At 37.0% G+C, this 16,975-nt stretch overlaps 1 long non-coding RNA gene across 2 annotated transcripts; it reads right to left on the bottom strand.

Moving 5' to 3' along the window:
• Positions 1–709: 709 nt before the first annotated feature.
• On the bottom strand, positions 710–2,972 carry LOC125610260. Of its 2 annotated transcripts, XR_007340301.1 has the most exons (3): positions 2,160–2,902; positions 1,373–1,753; positions 710–1,229 (listed from the first exon to the last, which is right to left on the bottom strand). It is a non-coding gene; the product is annotated as an uncharacterized LOC125610260 (long non-coding RNA). The 2 variants fall into 2 exon arrangements; XR_007340300.1 differs by having other exon boundaries at positions 710–1,753; positions 2,160–2,972.
• Positions 2,973–16,975: the final 14,003 nt, after the last annotated feature.

The following is a 16,975-nucleotide window of genomic DNA, read 5'->3' as shown; positions in this document are numbered from 1 at the left end:
AAAATTAATAAAAGAGTAAAAGACATAAACAAATCACTATATATTAATAAAATAATAAAAAACTTAAACACTAAGATTTAATAGTTATATAATACATAACACTAAAATATAAATCATATATTCAAAAATTGTATGATAATGTCAAAGTTTATAAAATGAAAAATACCCGCACAAATGTGCGGGATAAATTCTAGTTTATTATATTTGAGGATATTTAATATAAGCACCATTCATAAAATTTTAACTTCTTCCTACGTAAAGTTAGGATATGATTCAAACAATACACACACATAAAAATTAATAAATTGATTAATGTAAGAAAACTAATTTAGATATTTCTAATTTTTTCAAAAAAAAAGATATTTCTTTTTTCTTTTAGCATATGAAATCGTTTAAATTTGAATATTTTTTCTAACTAATTTTCACCAATTGTGATAGCTGAAAAGGAGAGAAGCTTGATAACATTAACTTACAATGCGACTACTAAATGTGCATTTTACAGTAGAAACAGATCATGAGCAACTAAATTCTCACAACACATTATTTTCTTGCCTCTAGAGAAATCTGATGTTTCTATTTGAAGAGAGAAATTTGTTTCAGGCGTCCCTTGACGAATACTCTTTTTGTATTTAAAGATTTTTATAAAACCAGGCACTAAGTTTAATCTAGAATCTCTTTAATCTACTGCGATTTTTTTCAGATATTCAAATCATAAATGTTATATATTATTCCATTGTGATCAGAGTGACATTGGAAACTAAACCTCAAGCTAACAAAAAGCAAATGATGCCACACAAAAAAATGTTAAAATAAAAGAGACTAAAGATGAGCATGTGAATCTGCCAAATCTTCTACCTTTACTCGTCTTTTATAGCCAAATTCCAAGATATGAGCATCTTTCTGTTATTGTTCAGATCGCCTTTATGTCATTCTTTCGCAGCTTAAAACATCACCAAACGTTCTCAAAATCATGATCCCAAGGTCCTCAAACAGTAATAACAATGCTTTAAAACCATTTAAAGATTCTAGGTGGTGATAGCGTAGACGTGGCTCGTGCATCTAAACATACGCAGAACTTGACCCAATTTAGTGTCACATGATAGCACGTATCAAACTTCATTGCAGTATAACACTTTAAGTAGGTGAGATTTCAAATCTAACGTTTTTTCTGGAACATCCAAGAAAACGCCATAGAAGAAGCAGTGCACAGAGTTTCCAGCTTGTATATCCTGAAAAGATACATAATATGACACTTCAAGTAAAAAAAAAAAGGGGTCAAAATTGGCTTTTGGATACTCATAATCATATTAATATAATACTCTGATCTAGTTAGCGAGACATTATGAGACAAGGAATTGTATTGGAACTATACTCTCTTATTTGTTTTTACTATGGCAAGAACAAAACCATTATGTCTGCATTGCCTGGTACATTTCCCTACAGATCCAAGCAGTTTAAGAAGCACATAAGATCATCATGGAAATGACTAAAACTTTGTGAATAAATGCATATATATATAAGACATGCAAGCAGAGACATAAATTTATAGGTGCCAAATGATGACTAAGAAAGGAATCCTGTTTCGACAGCAAAGTATATGTTAAGGTGGTAAAGGGAAGAGGCAACCAGAAGAATTAAATAATAATTTGTAATTCAGGGTGCGAAGATGATGAATGCAAGCAATAGCACCCGGCTGTGTGGGCTTTAATGTCAAGTGGTCTGAGATCTGAATATGAAAGAACTTCAGCAGTACCTGAACAGAAGAACATACGAAAGTAACATTTTAATAAGGGGGAGCATTGTTTCTCAATTTCAAGAACAGAAAAGAACTAATCTAGGAAATTATATAACTATTCATAATTGTCTGTCAAGTGCATGAAAATTGAAAATATTAGAGTTTCCATCCTCGCTAAGTCCAGTAGTCAAGAAGAAAAGATAGACTAACATGTTCAAAAAAAAAAAAAAGACCAACATGTTCCAAGCAAGCTACATAATCATTTTCTCCGCGGTGGTACATCCAAAGCATGCACTTAATTTCACAACCAAGATGATTCTTACATCTTAGGTGAAACATAACCACATAAGCTTGAAATAGAACATACCAAAAAGAAACCTATCAACAAAGATTATCGATTAACGTGAGTCTTAGCTTTAGTTACCTCATAACTGACTTTTTTGCTTGTGTAAATTTTGAACCTCGGATATCCAGATCTAGTAGGTCACCCTACAATAATAAATATGAACACTTTGTACCCACAGCTCAATAACTGAAAGTAGTTAATGACAAAGATGACTCAATCTGCATCAAAAACTCAATCAACACCGATAAACCCACTTCCTTTGTTCACATTATCGCAGAATAACTGTCTCAGCACAACGGCTGATTTTCAAATCAGAAAAAGGAGCTTGAAGGTTGCCATTGTTGAACCTTTGGGTTTCATAGCGAAAAGGTGAGACAGACATTCTTATTTATAGAAAAATAACATCTGAAGAGATGGATATAATTGAGCAAAGGAGAGTGGAATAAATGGGGAAAAGGATGGTAACAGTGATCTTAATTACGTGGGTTGAATGTTAATGTGAAGCGTTACAAAGGGGCGGTGGCTGAAAGGTTAAGAGAGGCCATGTCGGAGCAAGAAGAAGGAGTTAAGCGGATCAATATGTCGGGATTTTAATTCATTTAAATTAGTAATGGGCCAATTTAAAAGTAAGACCCAAATCTAAAAAAGGTCCCGGCTCAGAAATTTTTTTTAGCAGTGACACGTGTCTAAATTTGTCCACTCTAAAATGATGATGCGAAGGGTTGCAGAGAGACAAGTCTCTTTTATTGTTACTAGAGATTTTTTTCGCGCTTCGCGCAGATTGTGTCTTATAAATTTATTTTATTTATAATATTATTTATCAGGTTTTTTCTCTTACATTAACTTCTTGTTTTTCCAATGTTAGTTTTTCTTAATTTAAATTTATATTTTTATAATTTTTCATTTTTCTTGTCGTAGATGGAGAATTATATTTTTTATTTATAGTTTTTTGTATGTGACATAAACTTTTTGAAATTTTAAAATAATGCTATATATAGTACGATTAACACATTAAAGAAGAGAAACAAATTCAGGCACATTTACACAGGTTTTATATGCATAATTTTAAACATTATATATGTATATATTATAAGTTTGAAACATGTACATGCTTTCTAAAGCTAAATACTTGTTCTGATTTTACATAACTTATCGAAAGTTTTATCTCTTTTTAAATTCAAATCACAGAAAAAATATCAAAAAGTCAGTATATATGGGTTTTTTGGGACTTTTAAATCAACACTGAAAAATTACATGAATCAGATAACAACAGTTTTATAAACAACTGGATAAAATTTGACCGAGCCAAAGATTTTCACACAATATGTTCTTTCTTCTTCAAATTGCGAAGAGCCTATAGGCACAAGAAAAAAATCATAATTTTTGTTTTCACTTATATAACATTTATTCTCATTTACACACAGAGTTTATTACACTGCTATAAGCAATGGAGAACTCTATTCATATAAGATTCACATCTATGCATTTTAACAAAGAAGAATTTTAGCCATCTTTATTCAGAATGGACCAACTTCAGTCATATACACTATATTTTCTCTATGATTCAAATCTTACAATTTTAATATATGTGCAAATTTCCATGTGAAAAAGCACGCACGCTATCTATCATTCAACCTATTACTTTTTCCAAAATAAACACTACAATCCTCGTTTGGTTAGCTCCACAAATTAATCTCTTTGGATCAGTTTACTAAAAAATATGGATACTAATGTCAGAAAAGAATATAAACACTATCAACAATAAATATTGGCACAAGACTATTTGGTTCAAGGAACATATTCCACGTAATGCGTTTATATCATGGCTGGCTTTGCGGAGAAGACTGCCAACTAAGGATCGCTTGAGGCGTTGGGGGTTAAATGTCTCAGGAACGTGTGTCTTTTGTAATATGGAAATATAGACTCACCATCATCTCTTCTTTGAGTGCTCTTTCTCTCGCTTGATATGAGAGTCTTTTGCTGCTGAAGTTTGGATTTCTCCTCTGGCTGATCTACACTTTGTTGCAGTCTGGATCAATCAACCTCGCGTCAACGCAGATGCGCATGCTACTCCAGTCATCAAGCTCTACTTTCAGTCAGCTATCTACCTGCTGTGGAAAGAGCGTAATGCTCGTGTGTTCACAGCTGTCTCCTCACCTTCATCAGTCATCCTTGCCTCTCTCGACCGTATGATGTGTGACTGTTTCCTCTCTTACCCGGAAAGTTCTTCTTTCTCCTCTTCTCTACTTCTTTTTTATCTTTCTTGTATAATACCTCCTTAAGGCTTTTTTTACCTTGAGTTGTTGTTGGTTGTTTTTGTTTCCTTTCTGTAATAAGTTGTTTAAAAACAACAGTGTAACCTTTCAGAAAATGATAATCTTAACGTCTTACCAAAAAAAAACAACAAATATTGACTTATTTATGTGAATATATATTTTATTTTAAATCATTTTAGTGGACGAAGAAAGCACCATAATTTGTACAATAAATTTTCTTAGATTCACCTCATCATACTCACCATTTTACCATTTTAATTACATAATTTTACATGAGCTTCTTCACCCTCCCCGGTTATTTTCTCTTTATTTATAACTACAATATAACGTTATAAACTATATATATTATAAATTAATAATTTATTTACCCTTGAAGTCTAACGATTAAAAATAGAATATAATTCAATATAGATATATGATTCTATTAATAAATTAGCAGTTACAAATTTGAAATTTCAAGAAATATCAAAAAGTCGTATGTTAGTTAATTATCTTCTAAATGATGTCTACCTCTAATTCTTTTTGGATGAGAATATTTTGGCTGAGGTGGATAGTCTCAAAAACCTTGAATTTAGTCCCTTTTATATAGTAGGATCTTCTAAATGATGTCTACTTCTAATTCTTTTTGGATGAGAATATTTTGGTTGAGGTGGATAGTCCCAAAAGCCTTGAATTTAGTCCCTTTTATACTAGTGGTATTCCGGTGCTACGCGCCGGATTCGTATATTTTATTCTATATTATAGTTGTCTAATAATATTAGATATTTTGGTTAAAAATCTAAACTATAGTTGTCTTTGGATGTCACATGTAATACATGATATGTAACTAAAGCTTTTTCTCATCTATATCTACGAAATAGGCTTGCATGCTCATTATATATTATCTATCCATTTCAAATGCCTCTTATTTTTATATTTTATATGTATTGTCCTCAACCTAGAAGAGCTAGCATTATCATACCTTTGATTTCTATGCTTACTCAAGTGTGCTTAAGTAGGATACTGCCTAATAGTTTATAGTCACTCTTTTGTCTTTTATTTTTAAGTTACAAAAAGATCAATAAAAACGCTGCAGACTTTTAAAAAGCTGTAAACCCCATCCCTCAATAACTGATTTCGATTAGTCCAAATATCGAAGGATCTATAATAAATTTATTATAGATACTGTCAAAAGATCAACAATAAAACATTATATACCTAAACTCCAAAACAACAAACAGATTATTTTTGCCTAAACAATCATACATCCTATAGTATTGCATCTAGTCTAGAGGAGAACTATCATTTTTCCACAGTCCACACTATAACCATAAACAATTTTGATATTTAATGATTAGTTTTATCAAACCGAAGAGAGAAGGCATATTATTACTACTCATTTGAAAACCAAAAAAAAAAATTAAAAACAATTAATGTTGGTAATTTTTTCGCTTGATCTTGGTTCAATTTCAGATTCAATAGGTGATCTAATTCGCTTAGGTTTGTGTTCACGTCTAGAAACTCAATCAAACACAATACAATCAAGATTTGTTCACCCGGACTTCGTTTCCTACTGTCCGGGGAGGGAACGGTATCCCTCAAGAGCTTCACTATAATCAGATTCAAGTTCCGGTAACAACAATACAACTCGATCTAAACACACCGGAGAAGAAGAGTTGATGTTACCTCCGAAATACACTACAGGTAATCGGATCCTGCTATGACGACGTCGCCGGAGACACTCCGACTCCGTTCCCGCTTGATCGTCTCAGGTAGATCTCGTTCTCTCTGATTATCTCTCTCGTAAGCTCTCTGTTTCTCTCTTGATCTCTCTATCTCTCCAGAGTGATCAGCTTGAGGAAGAAGAAGACGTTAGGCCGTTATAACCGTATGCTGACTCAGTTTCAGCTCAAGTGATACGAGGCCCAGCTCGAACGCTTCCTCGATCTCTCAGCAACACTTCAATGGCCCAATAGAATGAAAGCTGGCCCATTAGCATATCAGAATGAAGACCAAAACCCACAATTGTCCACCTGTTTGGTTTTCAGACATTTCGATGAAACCTTAAGACTGTCTTGTTCCTCCTCTTCTCTTCTCTCATCACCGTCTCATCTCTTCAGATGATGAAAGAAACAACTCCGACACGATTCAACCTCTCCGAACCTGTCAAACCTGAGCTACACCTTCAAGCTTCTTCCTTTTCAGATACTCAGAACCAGTAAGTGTTCCCAACGACTCTTTATCAATTTAGAATCACGACATAGCATCTTCAATTCTTTGAATCCATCTGTGATTGACTCACAACTGTCTTATATATCGCATCTCAGATCTCCTTTCAACTCTTCTTCCTGAACACACATACTCTGACATTCCTCTAATCTGATACTGCCAGAAACCATATCTCAGCAATCACGAAGAGCCTTAACACCATTTCAAGTACTCCACCTGAAACTGACATTTCCTGTTACTTGGAGGTCCACCACGCGTCTTTTGACCTCTGACCTCCTCTGCTCTACAGGTAACTCCTTCTCGCCCCCTTTTTTTAATCACAATGCTTGGCTCCCAACAACCATGATCTCATCTCATACCTTCTGTCTTATATTACGAGATCACCACAGAGCTACCTGGAGCCTCTGCGTGCATCAGCACACGTTCAAGGAATCACAACAGAGCTGAAACTTAGTGCCAGGTACACACTTAGTTAAAAAATCTGCTGGATTCTTAGATGTATGAATCTTTGCTAGGTTGACAACTTTCTTAGCAACAATATCTCTGATGAAGTTGAACTGCGTATCCATATGCTTAGTCCTTTCGTGATGAACTGCATTTTTAGATAGAGCAATCGCACTTTGTAAATCACAGTGTATCCTTACATTGTCTTGTCTATATCTGAGTTCTGAAGTAAAACCCCTTAGCCAAATTTCTTCTTTAACTGCTAGAGTCAAAGCCATAAACTCAGCTTCGGTGGTTGATAGAGCAACCACAGACTGTAAACCTGACTTCCAGGATACAGTATTTCCTCCAACTTTAAAAACAATCCCAGATACTGAACGTCTCTTGTCTAAGTCTGTAGCATAGTCTGAGTCAGAATATCCTTCAACTATAAACTCAGTAGATTTCTTAAACGTCAGACACCTCCCGTAAGCACCTGCTACATATCTCAATACCCACTTAACAGCTTCCCAATGCTCTCTGCTTGGATGTGACATGAAGCGGCTGATAAGACCCACTGCAAACCCCAAGTCAGGCCTCGATCCAACCATGACATACATCAAACTTCCTACAGCACTCGCGTAAAGCACATCCTTCATGTATTCATACTCTTCAGCCCTTTCTTTAGGATGTAGACTTTTTAATAAGTGAGATGCCGTAGGGGTAACAACTGATCTTGCTTCAAACATACCAAACGTTTTTAATACCTTTTCCAGATACTTGGCTTGAGACAATCTTAGAACTCCTTTAACTCTTTCTCTTGAGATATCCATTCCAAGAATCCTCGATGCTCTTCCAAGATCCTTCATTTCAAATTCTGAACTCAACCTCTCTTTCAGATCTTTAATTGCTGACTTACTTCCTGATGCAATTAACATATCATCAACATACAACAGCAGGTATATAGCCTTGCTTGTGTTCACGTCCTTCATGTAAACACGCGAGTCAAATTCACTTCTGATGAACTTCTGTTTTTTCATAAACCCATCAAACTTCAGATTCCACTGTCTCGGTGATTGCTTCAAACCGTACAACGATTTCCGCAGTAGACACACCTTGTTCTCATCTCCTTTTGTAACAAAACCCTCAGGCTGTTCCATAAGAATCCTCTCCTCGAGATCTCCATGTAAGAACGCGGTTTTTACATCCATTTGCTCCAGTTCATAATCGAAGTTCACTACTAACGACATAATCAACCGTATAGAGACATGCTTCACAACTGGAGAGAAAATCTCATTATAATCAACTCCTTCCTTTTGTGAGTACCCTTTAGCTACAACTCTTCCTTTATAACGTGGTTCTTCTACTCCCGGGATTCCAGGCTTGAGCTTGAAAATCCATTTACAACCCACAAGTTTCTGATCTTTGGGCCGTTCGATTAAATCCCACGTTCTGTTCTTTTTAAGAGAATCAATCTCTTCTTTGGCTGCATTATCCCAGAACTTCCTTTCCTTAGTTCTCATGGCTTCTGCGTAAGTCTGAGGTTCTTCAATATCAAATTCTTCAGCAGCATTTAAAGCATACGCCACCAAATTAGCGTCATCAAACCTTGATGGTGCCTTGATATTCTGTCTTCTGCTTCTGTCTCTGGCTAATACGTAATTATCAAGAGCAGAATCACCTGAGCTGACCATGATACCAGTACCAAGATCTGAATGTGAATCCCCATCTGAACTCACTGAACCCTGTGATCTTTCACTGTCTGAGTCTTCGGACTGATCTGACACAGCTCCACCTGAAGTCGAAGCATCTTCAACGCTTCCTTTAGGAGTGGGACCAACGATCAGTTCATTACTGAACGACACTTTCTTTTTCTTCTTCCTATCTGCCTCAGTTCCTTCTGATAGACTTTCAGTGTCAGATTTAACAGCTTGTAAAGTATCCTTGTAAATTTCCTGTTCCTGAAAGATAATGTTCCTGCTCGTTGTACATTTTCCTTCATCTTGAATCCAAACCCGATAGCCTTTAACTCCAAAAGGGTAACCAAAAAACACACCCTTTACTGCTCTAGGACTTGTCTTCTCCTGTACTCTGTGTACATATGCTGAGCAACCAAAACGCCTGAGGTGTGATAAATCAACCTTTCCTCCGGTCCATCTTTCTTCAGGAATGTCGAAATCAATGCTAGAGCCAGGGGTTCTGTTTATCAAATACACTGCGGTTGATGTAGCTTCTGCCCAGAACTCAGGTCCCAGACCAGTTTCTGATAACATGCTTCTAACTTTGTCCATGATAGTTCTATTCAACCTCTCAGAGACTCCATTCTGCTGCGGCGTGTAAGTGCATGTACGATGACGCTTAACTCCTGTATCCTTACACAATTGCTCAAACTTATGATTGCAAAACTCTAAGCCATTGTCTGTTCTTAGGCATTTCAACTTCTTCTATGTTTGGTTCTCAACCTCTAACTTCCATTCCTTGAAACTGTCAAAGGCTTCGTCTTTAGTCTTGAGGAAGTAAACCCAAACCTTTCTCGAGTAGTCGTCAATAAAACTCATGAAATATTTGCAACCGCCAAGACTCTCTGGAGTATTAGGTGATCCCCACAAACCAGAGTGGACGTAATCCAGAATCGCCTTAGAAGTATGTTTGGCTTTCTTAAAACTCTGTTTATGCGACTTGCCAAGAACACAACTCTCACAGAATTTTAAATCTTCAACTTCTTTGATTTTCAGATACCCTCCTTTTATCAAGACGTTCATGTTTGCAACTCCCATGTGTCCAAATCTTGTGTGCCAGACATCTGTCATGTTCGGCTCGGCTTTCCCAATGTTAGCTTCAGCTCGAGACACTTCACCTTGAAGGTAATACAACCCGTCTTGATAATTTCCAGATAATACTCTTTCACCCCCCTTTGTAGAAATCAACTCTAAAATCTCCACCTTTGTAGGTACATCCTGCCTTCTCAAGCATTCCATATGATATCAAGTTTCGACTCATCTGTGGCATGTATCTTACCTCTGTAAGTATAACATCTGCTCCCTTTGAACTAGAAATCCTTATCTTTCCAATTCCCTTCACATCACTTTGAGTATTGTTTGCCATTAGTACCTTTCCACCATCTATGTCTTTGTAATCAAACAGGACATCTCTTTGGTGTGTAATATGAAATGTGCATCCAGAATCCAATATCCATTGTTTCCTTGCATCCATAATACTGACTGTCAGAACCAAAGGTTGCTTGCGTCCTGAAACTGTATTAGCTGATTCATTAGAGTCTGAACCTTTGTTTTGCCTCAGAGGACACTCACGTTTCCAGTGTCCTTCTTTCTTGCAGATAAAGCATGCGGTTTTGCCATCCTTGTTAGCCCTTAGCTTAGACTGAGACCGATGACCTCTTGACCTCGATCTGCCTTTATCAGACTGACTGTTGTGGTTTCCTCGATCATTTCTCTTGCTAGACCTTCCACGTGATTCCACATACAATCCTTCGTTAGACTTTCCAGACTTCCCAAGTAGACCCCGTTGCTTCAGCTCTGTCTCCTTTGCATAAGCCGAGGAAACAACTTCAGTTACTGTGAGAGTATCCTTCCCAGTTCCATACTTCAGGGTATGAACTAGAGCTTCATACTGTGAAGGTAGACTTGTAAGTAACTGGATTGCCTGATCTTCATCACTGATATTTATATTCAAGCTTGCTAGATCTCCAATTAGCTTCGAGAAACCATCCATATTTTCTTCGATACTCTTAGTCTCATCCATTCTGAAACTCGCAAACTGTTGCTTCAAGTAGATCCTGTTTGGTAGAGTCTTAGTCTGATAATCACGCTCAAGAGCTTTCCACATCTGATAAGCTGTAGTTTCATGCATAACCTTTCGCAAAATGATGTCACTCAAACACGTTCCCATCAGATTTTTAACTCTTGTATCTTTTGCTACCTTTGTAGGATCCAGTACAGGGTCTGCTCCTTCTTCCTGCTTCTCAGATGTCTTGTAAAGAGTGGCTCCTTCTTGTAGAACTGAGCCCAAACCTTGAATCTCCAACTGACCGAGGAGCTTGTACTTCCACATGCCAAAGTCTCCCTTTCCATCGAACTTATCCATCTCGAAACGGCCTCGAGTAGGATCGATCTCCACACGGTCATTCACAGGATCCATCTTGAACACTTTCTTGATACGCCTTCTCAATAGATCTTCCCCAATAAACCTCCCTGAAACAAATTAGCCACCAAGCAAGCAAACCACGGCTCTGATACCACTTCTTGGTAATTTCTTCGCTTGATCTTGGTTCAATTTCAGATTCAATAGGTGATCTAATTCGCTTAGGTTTGTGTTCACGTCTAGAAACTCAATCAAACACAATACAATCAAGATTTGTTCACCCGGACTTCGTTTCCTACTGTCCGGGGAGGGAACGGTATCCCTCAAGAGCTTCACTATAATCAGATTCAAGTTCCGGTAACAACAATACAACTCGATCTAAACACACCGGAGAAGAGGAGTTGATGTTACCTCCGAAATACACTACAGGTAATCGGATCCTGCTATGACGACGTCGCCGGAGACACTCCGACTCCGTTCCCGCTTGATCGTCTCAGGTAGATCTCGTTCTCTCTGATTATCTCTCTCGTAAGCTCTCTGTTTCTCTCTTGATCTCTCTATCTCTCCAGAGTGATCAGCTTGAGGAAGAAGAAGACGTTAGGCCGTTATAACCGTATGCTGACTCAGTTTCATCTCAAGTGATACGAGGCCCAGCTCGAACGCTTCCTCGATCTCTCAGCAACACTTCAATGGCCCAATAGAATGAAAGCTGCCCCATTAGCATATCAGAATGAAGACCAAAACCCACAATTAACATCCCAAACGACAACATAACATAGATTTGAATGATTTAAGAATCCAAAATTTTAGGATCCCAAATCCTCACCCACTCAACCATTCACCAATAAGAAAAACTATTAAAAATTTATATGAAAAATGTTACTTGACCTATTTTCTAATTTCTTTTTGGAGGATAAACATCAATGCACTTGTGCCACTTATTACCAAGTTAGTTTGTGTTGCATCCTTGGTTTCTTTGACACAATCGTGTTGTTCTTATTCATTGCTCCCTCATTTGGCCTCTTGCTCGGTGGTTCCACTCTTTTTTATTCCTTTTATTATTGATCCATATTTCGTAGGCACTTGTGCAAAGAGCTAATTTCTTAGAAAAAATACTTTTAAGGTGTTTGTTTCCTTCTCTTTTTCTGAGCCATCCTCATCATCATCTGAAACCCAGATAAAGAAAACATGCATCACATTTTAGAAACCAGCATAACGATCAGTCTTCAACAAATTAAGTAAGTCATAAAAAAAAATTAAGGAGTCAATGCTACTCACAACCCATCCAAAAAAAAACTAAACGCATAGACTACTTCTTGTTTTTGTATTGTTTATTTATTGAATTCATCGCATTAGAAGTAAGCAACTCATCCATCTTTCTTTTTTTCACATGGCATGGTCTATTTTGACTTTTCAACCTCACATGAAATATATTATTTTCAGTAAGCTAACCTTGGGATAATAACAATAACCAAATCAACGTGTTCATATTCTTTAGAATTTGTTCCTACTATAAAGTATTATTTCCTTAAGAAGGTTCTCGAGAAAAGATTCATACTGGCTACAACAGCTTGGGTTGGGATAGTCAACCAAAGCCTGAGCTCTTAATATTTTAATTACAAATTTTTAATTTGATTGATTCTGATTGTTCATACTCCATACCCGGTCCATATGGTATTTGTTTTCTAGTGTATTGGGCTTGAACTTTCATCTTTACAAATAAACTTACAATTACAACGCTTCTGCATACCAACCCATACTACAAAGTTCAGCTATAAATAGCGACACACAGTATGCAAGTCTAGACAGTTTAAATTATTACAGTAGCTTCGTGGTAACAACATAAAGCTCTGACCTAGAAAGTTTCAGTATATAAAACTTATGGATAGAATCTGCAAGTATAGTAGTCACATATTCATAGTCTCTCGAGCGAGACTTTTGCCATCTTTCGCAGCGTTGTTCCCAGAAAGCTAAAGATTTAGAGGACTGTACTGATGAATTTCAAGGGATAGGGGCTTACTTATTTATAATCGAAGATTCCCACAGACAATTGAAGGAGGTAATGGAAGTTGCATTGAATAATAGATCGTGAATTTGACTATATGAACATGTTGTTTCGACAATATAGGTCTCTAAACTTGTGTTCTCTAGGAATTGATCTTGAAGGCATACCTATTGACACCAAACCAAATTGTCAAGTCCTTTTTAATCCAATCATCTCTAACTTCTTCATCCCAAGCTCTCCAATACTCCATCAACATTCAATCCCTCTGCAAGCTTAATACAACAAATGCAATCATCATCTAAATGTTCATCTAGGATACACAAAGAATCTTTCTATTTAAGAGATAAGTCAAGGGAGGGCTTATTTTAATAATCATATACACGAATTGAAGATTTTCGAATAGATGGTATCTTCTTCGCTACCAGTAGCTGAAGTAGAAGGTTTACAAAGACAGTCTTCACCGCATGACTGATCGGCAAACACCAGCTCATGGGTCTTAAAAAACGAATTTGAAGCTTCACGATTCATTCAAAATCGGACCTTTAGATGCCCACAGAAAGCCTGAAGCTGTTAAACAGTAAAAAGTAATAAATTTACAATATGTATCTGATCGACTATGACACATGAACAATCAAGAATGTTCTAACCCAAAACTTGAAACGTACGAAAGTTTCAATCTTCAAAATCAGATTAGATTCGGATGCATTCCTCTTATAATATGTAAATAAGGAAAAAAATCTGGAGAAGTGATTAATATATTTTTTTTTTTGGTAATCAAGTGATTAATACTTATAAACAGAGACTTGAGAAATAGAGAAGGTGGGGAAGGTGAACTGAAAAACACGCAGTGGTACGTATTGACTGAAAGCCATAACTAAGCAGTAATTGTTGGAGTTAGCTTGAAGAAACCTTAAGTGACAAGTTATCTAATTCCTAGTTGGATTATGAATTGTTATAGATAATGATCATAATATGTTTTGGGTTTATCAACTAGGAATAGGTTTTGATGGCTTTATATATATAAGCTTTTGTCATGAAACAAAAGCGTGAGTTGTGATTGTGATTAACAGAACTTGATTGACTTGTTGAGCTATTGCTTGATTGATTGAATAAGAGAAGGACTTCTTATTAACTTTGTGATTCTATATTTGGTATCAGAGCCACACACAAACAAAATAAGAAACTGCAACCATGGACGACATCAAAGAAGCGAGCATCAAGAACAAAGACACCGGCCCAGCTGCTGTCAAATTCCCAATGTTATCTTCTTCAAACTATACAGTCTGGTCCATGAGAATGAAGATAGCGCTTAAAGTGTGTGAGGTATGGGAAACAATTGATCCCGGATCGAAAGATGAGAAGAAAAACAATATGGCTATAGCATTCTTATTTCAATCCATACCCGAAGCCTTAATTCTACAAGTTGGCGACATTGATACATCGAAGGGGGTGTGGGAAGCAATACGAGCACGCCATGTGGGAGCTGAGAGAGTCAAAGAAGCCAGGTTACAAACCCTAATGGCAGAATTTGATAGACTCAAGATGAAAGATGATGAAACAATCGATCTATTTGCTGGAAAACTTGCTGAAATCTCATCAAAATCTGCTTCCTTGGGTGAGACAATCGAAGAATCCAAACTTGTGAAGAAATTCCTCAAAAGCTTGCCAAGAAAGAAATATATTCATATGGTTGCCTCTCTTGAGCAAGTCCTTGATCTTAACATCACCAGTTTTGAGGATATAGTTGGGCGTTTGAAGGCATATGAGGAAAGGATTGCTGAAGAAGAAGAAGATGACACACACGAGGACAAAGAAAAATTGATGTATGGTGATACAAGTCAAGAAAGTTATGGGGGAAGCTATGGACGAGGCCGCGGCCGAGGTGGTAGATCTAACTTGCGAGGTAGGGGCCGTGGCCGTACTGGATCAACATATCAAAGTCAAAGAGAAGCATTCAAACAACGTCAAAGTGGAGACATATCTCACATAACGTGTTTCAGCTGCGATAAACAAGGTCACTATGCGACTGATTGTCCGGACAAGAAGCTTAAGCTTCAAGAAACCGTGGAAAGAAGGGACGATGACACTCAAGATGCTGATGAGTTGATGGTACACGAGGTTGTCTATCTTAATGAAAAGAAAATAAACACTGCTATGTTCGAAGCTAATCAAGATACAGAAAAGATATGGTATCTAGATAATGGTGCGTCAAATCATATGTGCGGTGATCGTCTATTATTTTACAAGCTGGATGAAACAGTGACAGGAAAAGTAAGGTTCGGAGACGACTCGCGAATTGACATAAAAGGAAAAGGCTCTATTCGGTTCGTGTTTGATGGAGGAGAGAAGAAGATATTAAACAATGTGTACTACATTCCGGGGCTTAGGAGCAATATAATTAGCTTGGGACAAGCAACCGAAGTTGGATGTGAGGTTCGTATGAAAGACAACACCTTAACATCCAATGCTACGCCGTAGCATTGGATGTTTACGATATCTAATACATACTCGTCCAGATCTCTCTTTTAGCGTGGGAGTGCTTAGCAGATATATGCAAGAACCAAAGGAATCTCATGCTGCAGCATTAAAACAGGTAATAAGATACTTGCGTGGAACGTGCACTCTTGGCATCCGGTTTCAAAGAGGAAAAGGTATGAAACTTGAGGGTTACAGTGATAGTTCACATAATGTGGACATAGATGATGTGGGAAAAGCACAACCAGGCATGTATTTTATCTTGGAGACATTCCCATAACATGGTGTTCTACAAAGCAAGAGATCGTTGCTTTGTCAAGTTGTGAAGCAGAGTTTATGGCTGCTACTGAAGCCGCAAAGCAGGATATTTGGCTTCAAGAGCTGATGAGCGAGGTTGTGAATGAGGAGTGTCGAAAGATAACCATCAGAGTTGATAATAAGTCAGCAATACAACTAGCAAGGAATCCAGTGTTTCATGGTCGAAGCAAACACATTCATAGGAGATTCCATTTTATTCGAGAATGTGTGGAGAATGAACAGGTTGAAGTTGAGCATATACCCGGCAGCGAACAGAGAGCTGATATACTAACCAAGCCACTCGGGAGAATCAAGTTCGTTGAAATGAGAAGACTGATTGGAATTGAAGATGTGAGTGAGTTCAAGCTTAAGGGGGAGAATGTTGGAGTTAGCTTGAAGAAACCTTAAGTGACAAGTTATCTAATTCCTAGTTGGATTATGAATTGTTATAGATAATGATCATAATATGTTTTGGGTTTATCAACTAGGAATAGGTTTTGATGGCTTTATATATATAAGCTTTTGTCATGAAACAAAAGCGTGAGTTGTGATTGTGATTAACAGAACTTGATTGACTTGTTGAGCTATTGCTTGATTGATTGAATAAGAGAAGGACTTCTTATTAACTTTGTGATTCTATAGTAATTATGCAACCATAACACATACCAGATGATGGTTTTCAAGCTAGGTAAAGCTTCTTCTTCACAGACAATATCTCCAGAGTCGGATGATGCATCGTCCCTGCTAAAACTTTTTCTTTCGCCTTCACCACTCACTGTAAACTCGTTAGTGAAACCTCAAGAATCCAAAACGTCACGTAGTAATCAGATCACTTCTAAAACACAAACCAAGAAAACACTAACCTGCGATGGTGTTTCGGTAACTGAAATTGAAATAAAGATGGAGAATTAAAGAACGAAACCAAATCGAGCTCTGGATCAAACGAAAATAAAAAGCAAAAACACAAATGATGTTGGAGGAAGAGAGAGAGAGAGAAAAAAGAAGTTGAATTGTGCATGTTAGGAAGGTCCGGTATTTAAAGCTGAAGCTTCAGCTGGAAGTAACGAAGAGGTAGATTGAATGCTTTTCAAGTGGTAGGAGTGGATTAA

This window comes from Brassica napus, chromosome A6 (assembly GCF_020379485.1).
Source record: "Brassica napus cultivar Da-Ae chromosome A6, Da-Ae, whole genome shotgun sequence".
NCBI lineage: Eukaryota > Viridiplantae > Streptophyta > Magnoliopsida > Brassicales > Brassicaceae > Brassica > Brassica napus.
The sequence above is the reverse complement of the archived record's forward strand: the minus strand, read 5'-3'. Positions and strand labels throughout refer to the sequence as shown.